The sequence below is a fragment of the Manacus vitellinus genome, unplaced genomic scaffold (genome assembly GCF_001715985.3).
Source record: "Manacus vitellinus isolate BGI_N305 unplaced genomic scaffold, ASM171598v3 scaffold_46_pilon, whole genome shotgun sequence".
NCBI classification, from domain to species: domain Eukaryota; kingdom Metazoa; phylum Chordata; class Aves; order Passeriformes; family Pipridae; genus Manacus; species Manacus vitellinus.
The window spans coordinates 5,946,531-5,953,521 of record NW_021940578.1 but is presented as its reverse complement, the minus strand read 5'-3'; the positions used below and the strand labels follow the sequence as shown (position 1 = coordinate 5,953,521).

Here is a 6,991-nt window from a genome sequence, read left to right as displayed (position 1 = left end):
TGGTGAGTGGACACCTGAGGCAGTGGGGCTGTGGGCTGAAGGGGAGTTCTACATATGAACAGAGTGCCAGGTGGGGATGCCAAAAATCAGGAGTAATTGGGTGTTGTGATCCAAGCAGGTTAAAGCACCGTGGAAGCTGGGGAATATTAACAGTTCTACGCAGCTCCTCTGACCACCTGGGGTGTTCTGGGGCACCATTCCCAGACCAGGCACTCCCAGGGTCCTTGGGGCACAGAAGGGAAGGTTGTGAGCACGATGACAGTGAGCTGTGCAAGGGTGAAGGTGGCTGAGGGTTGCCAAGGGTGAAGGTGGCTGAGGGTTGCCAACCTACTCTGGAGAGAGTGGCAGAGGGAGGGGTTGAGTGTGGGCTTGGTGACTGGGTGGAACTGGGGGCAGGGTCTCCAGGACCCCTTTCTTTCTGCCCCTGCCAACTTGGGTGTCTTGTCTGACTGATGCCAATGTTCTTAGACATCTAAATCCCATTCCAGGCTCTGTGTCCCTCCTCCCACGAGCACCTGGTGTGTGCCAGGGCTGGGGAGGACTTCCAGCAGGTCACAGGGATGCTGCACTGGGTGGGATGGTCCTGAAAAGCTGAGCTCAGCTGCCCAGCTCTGCCAAAAGCGTGGTGGGTGAAGCCTCCTGTGTGCCAGAGGAGCTGTACTGTCTGTTCAGAAGGTTGGACATCATGACTTCAAAGCACACTTTTTATAGGGGTAGAAAACGGTCCATGTGCATTTTTTTAGATATCAATACTTCTCTCTGTTAGTGGGGTCTATGTGAAAGAATAATTATAGTGAGGACCCTTATTTTTAATGCCTCCAAGTGGTAAATAATAAAAGAATGTAAGTAGAGGTGGAGTTCCTTATCCTTTAGTTTGCTTTCCAGTGCTGTCTGGACACCTTTTGGGATTTGCAATTAACTGCCTTTTTCTTCATTTAAGAATCACCTCTACAGAAGTGCTCAGGTTGGGCAGACCCATGAGTAGTGGAGAGGAGGGTCTGGGCTTGGTCCCAGGCCCCTTTTTGCCTTCTTCTCCCCAAAACAGCCAGGGATTCTCAGCCTGCCTTAGGGCTGGGGCTGATTGAAACCCAGGCTGCATTCCTGCAGGTGCAGGAGGCCCTGCTGGTTATTCCATCAGGGTGGCAGAGTCTCAAGTAATTGTCATTAATGTCTCTCTCCCTCCCTTTCATGTCTGTGAGTCAAAGGCTGGAGATTTTCACTTGCCAGTTCCAATTGCAGAGCACAGCTCACAGAGACACCAGCTCAAAGTGGGGCTCCTCATAAGCTCCAGAGGCATTTAAATACTTCAGTGGACTTCTAGGCTGCAAAATAGCTTAAGGGGAGAAAAATTAATATGTTCTCTGTAACAAGGACTAGGAAGAGCTTTATGAGTTCCTCATCCTTGCTTTGATCACTAGTTGGAGTTTGGGTAATGGTCAGACACGTCAGCATAACCCTGGGCTGGTCAAGTTGGGACTGTGGCCCTTTTTCCTTCAGGAGAGGGACATGCTGAGTGATTTGCCTGCTGATCACAGCAGTGGGTTTCAAAAAGCAGCTGCCACATCCAGTGTGTGTAATTTAGGGTGTCAAAATTCTGGCTGAAGGAGACCTAGGCAAGACTGCTGGACAACCAACTGTATTTTCAAACTGTTGAAAAAAAAGAGAAAAGGACAACTGGAAGGGTAAACTGAAGAGTTCTGGCTGTTTATTTCTTAATGCAGAGGGATTATCAAAGGCTGTTTGCCCTTAAATAGTGGTGAGAAGCCACTCAGGTTTTTCACAGTGCACTTTGCAGTCTGTCAGTCTCTGGCACTGGGGGGGAAGTTCCATGTAGCTGAATTGCATGTGAAAATTAAAAGGTTCAAGTTGCAGGACCACTGCTCTCTGTCCCTGCTCTGCCACAGACTCACTGCAGTGCCAGACAGGTTGGTTTTCTCTCTCTCTCTCTCATCTCAGCCTTTCTTTCCCTAATCTGGGGCTGTAACTTGCCTCTGGTGGAGAAACACCTTTTTAAAGTGTGTAGCACTTTGGTAAATGTGCTTTGCCCGAGTTATTGGAGATGATGTTCTCCCTGTACCAATTAAATGCTGCACCTTGACAGACTCCTTTGCCTGTCACTTTGCAGGCTTTGCCTCATCACAGCCTCTCTGGCTTCCTGAGACATGCATTTTATGTTCAGTTAGTCAAAATAGTAATAATCCCTAATTTTTACAGCAGTTCCTCCTCAGCGAGTACCGAGGCTCAATGAGGGCAGAGAAATCAAAGTCTCTTTTAGGATAATGTGTGGACTGTCAGCCCTTGGTGTGGGACAAGGAAAGGCTGTTTGGCAGTGACCTTGAAAGGGGTTAAAACTGAGACTAGAACTAGACTCTTTTCAGCTCTGTGCACACTCTGCTTCCTCTCCAGACTGAGAGAAGGACTTAGTCCAGAAAGCTTGTGGTTTGTTTTCTTTTTTTTTTAATTTGTTGTAACTGAATTAATTTTCATTATTATTGTTGCTTAACTTTTACCATTTGTCATTGCTGTGTAATTCCTAGTGTTTAAGAAATAAAGGAGAATTTAATGGAGTTTCCAGCTAAGGTTGGTTTTATTTCTTGCTCTTTGGAGATGCTACCTGAGCCATTAGCCAGCATTAGCTAATTCTTCCCAAGAGCTGTGCAGTGTGTTTCATCTCAGAGCATCCTAAAGTGCTTTACAAAGCGCAGACTGGATTCAATAAGTTATTCCAGTGATTCCAATATCCTTTCCACGTGGGATATTATTATTTGACAGGGTCATGGGGCCCGTGGAGAAATAGCAGCTCTCCAAAAGTGTTGTGTAACGGGCGGATCCGCAGCTGGAGATGGAGTTCAAACCATCCATCAGAGGGGAAGGCTGGCAGCTCTTCCACAGTATTTAATTTTGCAGGTCCAGAAGGGAAGATAACACATCCTGCTGGGATATGTTATTTCACTCCCAGCCCAGATTCCTCTTTGCTTGCAGAACTCACACCTTGCGAAGTTCCTGCTGCACATTCTGCTCTTGGAGGGTTTCCACCCCCTGAGCACTATCCCAGCTGGCACCAGAGTTCTTCCAGGGACACTGATGGAAACAGCTCAGATGGACGGTGCAGAGGCAGGAATTTGAAGGATCAAAGCAGGATATGGAACTAAAAAGTGGCAAAAAAAAAAAGGTGCAAACTTTAGCAAGTGAAGATTATCGACCAGCTTGTCCAGCTCTGGTGAAAGTATTACCTGCTCTCTTCCCTGGCTGGAAATCCCACTCCATTCCATAGCACCTCTTCCCTGGGGTGAATCACCACCCTAAATACCCTCTCTGGTGCTGCTGTGGGGCTTTACTGGTCTCTGCTGGGTTATTGCTGGGGCATCTTGTCACTTTTCTCTTGTCTCCAGGCAACGGATCTGATTTTCCAGGAAAGCAGCTGGGAACAAGGAGGAGCTGATTTAGCACCCACAGGGCCTGCTTTGCAGACCACTGAAATTAAATATTGTCATTGTCTCCCACTTGTCTGAAACGAAGTCCAGATTGTCCCCATTTCCTTTCTGCCTCCCAGTCTGAGCGGAGTTTTACTTGTAAGCCATTAACAGAACAAATTTCTGAGGGGAAGAATAAACACTGGGGACCTGAGAGAAGCAGGATAAAGACCTGAATAGACATTCCTAAGCAAAAAACACTCCTTTTCTAGAGGTCTGTAGGTGGCCCTCGGCAGATGAGCTGCTCTGAAGACAATTGCTGAAGGGACTCTTCCTTTTTTTAAAGGAAGTGTGACTCTTTTAAGTGCTGCAGCTGCTAAGAAGAGGTAGGAAACCCAAAGGAAAGAAAACACTTTGGGTCCTGATCAACCCAATAAATTAATTGATGAGGTGCAGATCCCATGGAATTGTTTGAAAATTAACATGAAAGTTGTCCTCAATCCTTCTCTTTTCCCCTCCCATGTGACCTGTAGGGCAATATCCCTCTGTAACACACATTCCTCAGCTAAGGGGGGGTTTGGGAATGTCACTGCAAATACCTCCTGTCATTTCCCCCAGGGTTTTTTTTCGTGTTTAAATCCAGTGGCACGGGAAGCCCCGGGGGAGCTTTGCCCAGGAGGCTCCAGAGCAGGAAGCTGCACTCAAAGTCTTTTGCTTCCCTCTAGTGTTTAATGGTTTTATTTCCTTGTCAGCTTGTTGTGACTGAGTCCTGCCCAAGGACCACTGCACAGAGAGGAAGAATAAACGGGAAAAAAAAACAACTTGCAGATCTTTTGGACCAGACCCAGAAGTGTAAAGTGCCTTGGATTGCATCCCCCTGACATCCCCCACCCTGGCAGCAGCCTGCAGCCTATTAATCACATCCAAAATGTGTTCCTGCAGTGATATTTTTCTGCTTCTCTTTCTGTTTCAGGATCATTTCTGTGCTTAGTTCATATTCTGCACTGATGCTAATCTTGCCAATGGTCCTCCCAGTGAAAGATGATTCTGTCCTTTTACAAATATAAATTCTTGCAGGTGGATGAAAAATACCCCTGAAATCTCCGAGTGGGTGCCCAGAGTGTTGGTTTCCCTTCTGTCACGTCCCTGTACACAAACACTGATTTGCTGAGCACCCAGAGTGTGATGAGCTCTCAGAATTCCCTGAGACAAGCAACAGCCATTGCTATAATTCAAAGGATGGCTTTTTAAATAGGCCTTGCTTATTCCCTGTGTGGCAACCAAGTGCACTGCTGCACAAATGAAGAAAAGGGTGAGCAGCTTTTGTGCCTCAGGATACTCTCAGCTCCCTGCAGGGGCCAGCAAGACTATTTCCTCTATCACAGAGAGCACAGCACTATTAGCAAGGGATTTTGTGCCTCATATTTATTTTTTGCTGAAGTGTTAAGGCCTGAACTCTGCAAGAAACGAGATATTAGCCCTGATGGACCAGTGGTGTCTTCCTGCATTCCTGTGTCCTCTCTTTAATTGGATTAGCTTGTGGTTTGACTGCAACATGAAAGTGGGTTATCTCCTCTCTTCTGTGCTTTAGGGGGACACAGAAAGCTTTTTGTGAGTCACAGATCCAGTCTTCTCGTGCCTGTTCCAAGGTAGTCATCTGACAATTAGACAAGTCGTTATATTTTCAGTTGTCAAGAGTAAAAGCAAAGCTCAGAGAGCAAGAGCAGACTCTCTGCAGCCTCAGCCTTTGTGTGGGCACCACCTGGGCCTCTGAGCAACTCAGGAGCTCGTTAAGTACCAGCTGAAGAGACCAAAGGGTGGGGTGTTAATATTTCGCCCGAGTTTCATTCTGCAAAATAAAGGTCAGTACCTCATAAAATACAGTTTGTACCAGAGTTACAGTCCTGCCAAAAGGGAGCCTTCCAGCCCTTGCCCAGAGTTTCTCGAGGGTGGTGGAATTCCTGGGTTGATGGAGCACTTTCTGCACCAAGGGTGCTCCTGGGGGCTTGCAGAGCCTTAATTCGTGTGTGCACACACAGGGCAGAAAGTTGAACACATATTTTTACAGAAATCTTTGCTGTCCTCAGAATTCCAAAATTAAAAAAGTGAGAAACAACCAACCATCCTGAAAAGTTTTTTATGTACATAGAAACAACTCTTGAAAATTACTCTTTGCAATGCACTAAATTGGTCATTCCTGACTTCAACCAGCACCAAATCACTAGTTACAGGATGAGGACTAAGGCCATACCTTTACCTTGCTGTTTATCCTGTTTGATGATCACACAAGCATTCCCATTTAGCAGTGATGAGTGGCAGGAACATCAGGTGGAGAACCCCAGTGGCTGGGATTTTGTAATTCCTTCACTAAACCAGAAATGGCAGCAGGCAGGTGATGATGTTTTGGTTTCTCAGTGTTGTTAAACCTTGTTGAGTTGTGGATTATCCAGTGCTGTTGGTAAAGAAGTTCCCAGTCAGGATCTGGGACCTGGTAATGATTAAACTTTCAGAAAACTGAAAATAATAAATAGCAATAATGTTAACAAACCTTCTGTGAGCCACTAACACAGTTGGCTCCTCTGTTTTGTGCTGGTAGAGAAATCATTCCAGTGACAGGTAATTCAGTCACTGAGCTGTGATTTACCCCTTCACAGAGAGCAGCTGAACACTGAGAAGTGAATGTCCCTGTCCTTTGAAAGGGCAGAAGAGAGAACACCATTAGCTTGGGATTTACCTGAAGAAGGATTTTTTTTTAATGAACAAAAGATTCCTTGAGACCTAAGGTCTGAAATGTTCGTTTTCTGGTTGCCATCTTTTGGGGATTTCTAGAAATAAAGGTGAACTCTTCCCAAATCCATCACCTGCAAAGCAGGGTGCTGTGATTCTGTGATCCCTATCCCTGTCCCTTCCCCATCCCTGTCCCTTCCCCTTCTCCATCCCCTTCCCTGTCCCTTTCCCCTCCCCTCCCCATCCCATCCCATCCTATCCCATTCCCTTCCCCTTCTCTTTCCCCATCCCATCCCATCCCCTTCCCCTCCCTCTCCTCCTTCCCTGTCCCATCCCTGTTCTCATCCCCATCCCCTTCCCCTCCCTTTCTCTTTCCCCCTCCCCTCTCCGACCCTGCTCCCATCCCTGTCCCCTTCTCCTCCTTCCCCTTCCCATCCCCATCTCCGTCCCGTTCCTCATCCCCATCTCTTTTACTTTCCTCTTTCCATCATCTCCATCCCTTTTCCCTTCTCCATCCCCATCCCACCCCCTTTCCTCTCTCTTCTCTTTCTCCTTCCCCGTCCCATCCCTGTGCTCTTCTCTTCCCCCTTCCCATCCCTTTCCCATCCTCATCCATATCCCCATCCCATCCCCTTCCCCTCCCTCTCCTCCTTCCCTGTCCCATCCCTGTTCTCATCCCCATCCCCTCCCCTTCTCTTTCCCCCTCCCCGACCCTGCTCCCATCCCTGTCCCCTTCTCCTCCTTCCTCTTCCCCTTCCTGTCCCCATCTCCGTCCCGTTACGCCTCATCCCCATCTCTTTTCCTTTCCCCTTTCCATCCTTATCCCCATTATCCCCATCCCTTTTCCCATC

At 47.4% G+C, this 6,991-nt stretch overlaps 1 long non-coding RNA gene across 1 annotated transcript; it reads right to left on the bottom strand.

Annotated features, from left to right (window-relative positions):
* Positions 1-1,688: 1,688 nt before the first annotated feature.
* LOC108640875 lies at positions 1,689-6,099 on the bottom strand. Its single transcript, XR_001921564.2, has 3 exons — positions 5,962-6,099; positions 5,671-5,865; positions 1,689-3,148 (listed from the first exon to the last, which is right to left on the bottom strand). It is a non-coding gene; the product is annotated as an uncharacterized LOC108640875 (long non-coding RNA).
* Between the last annotated feature and the right edge of the window lie 892 nt (positions 6,100-6,991).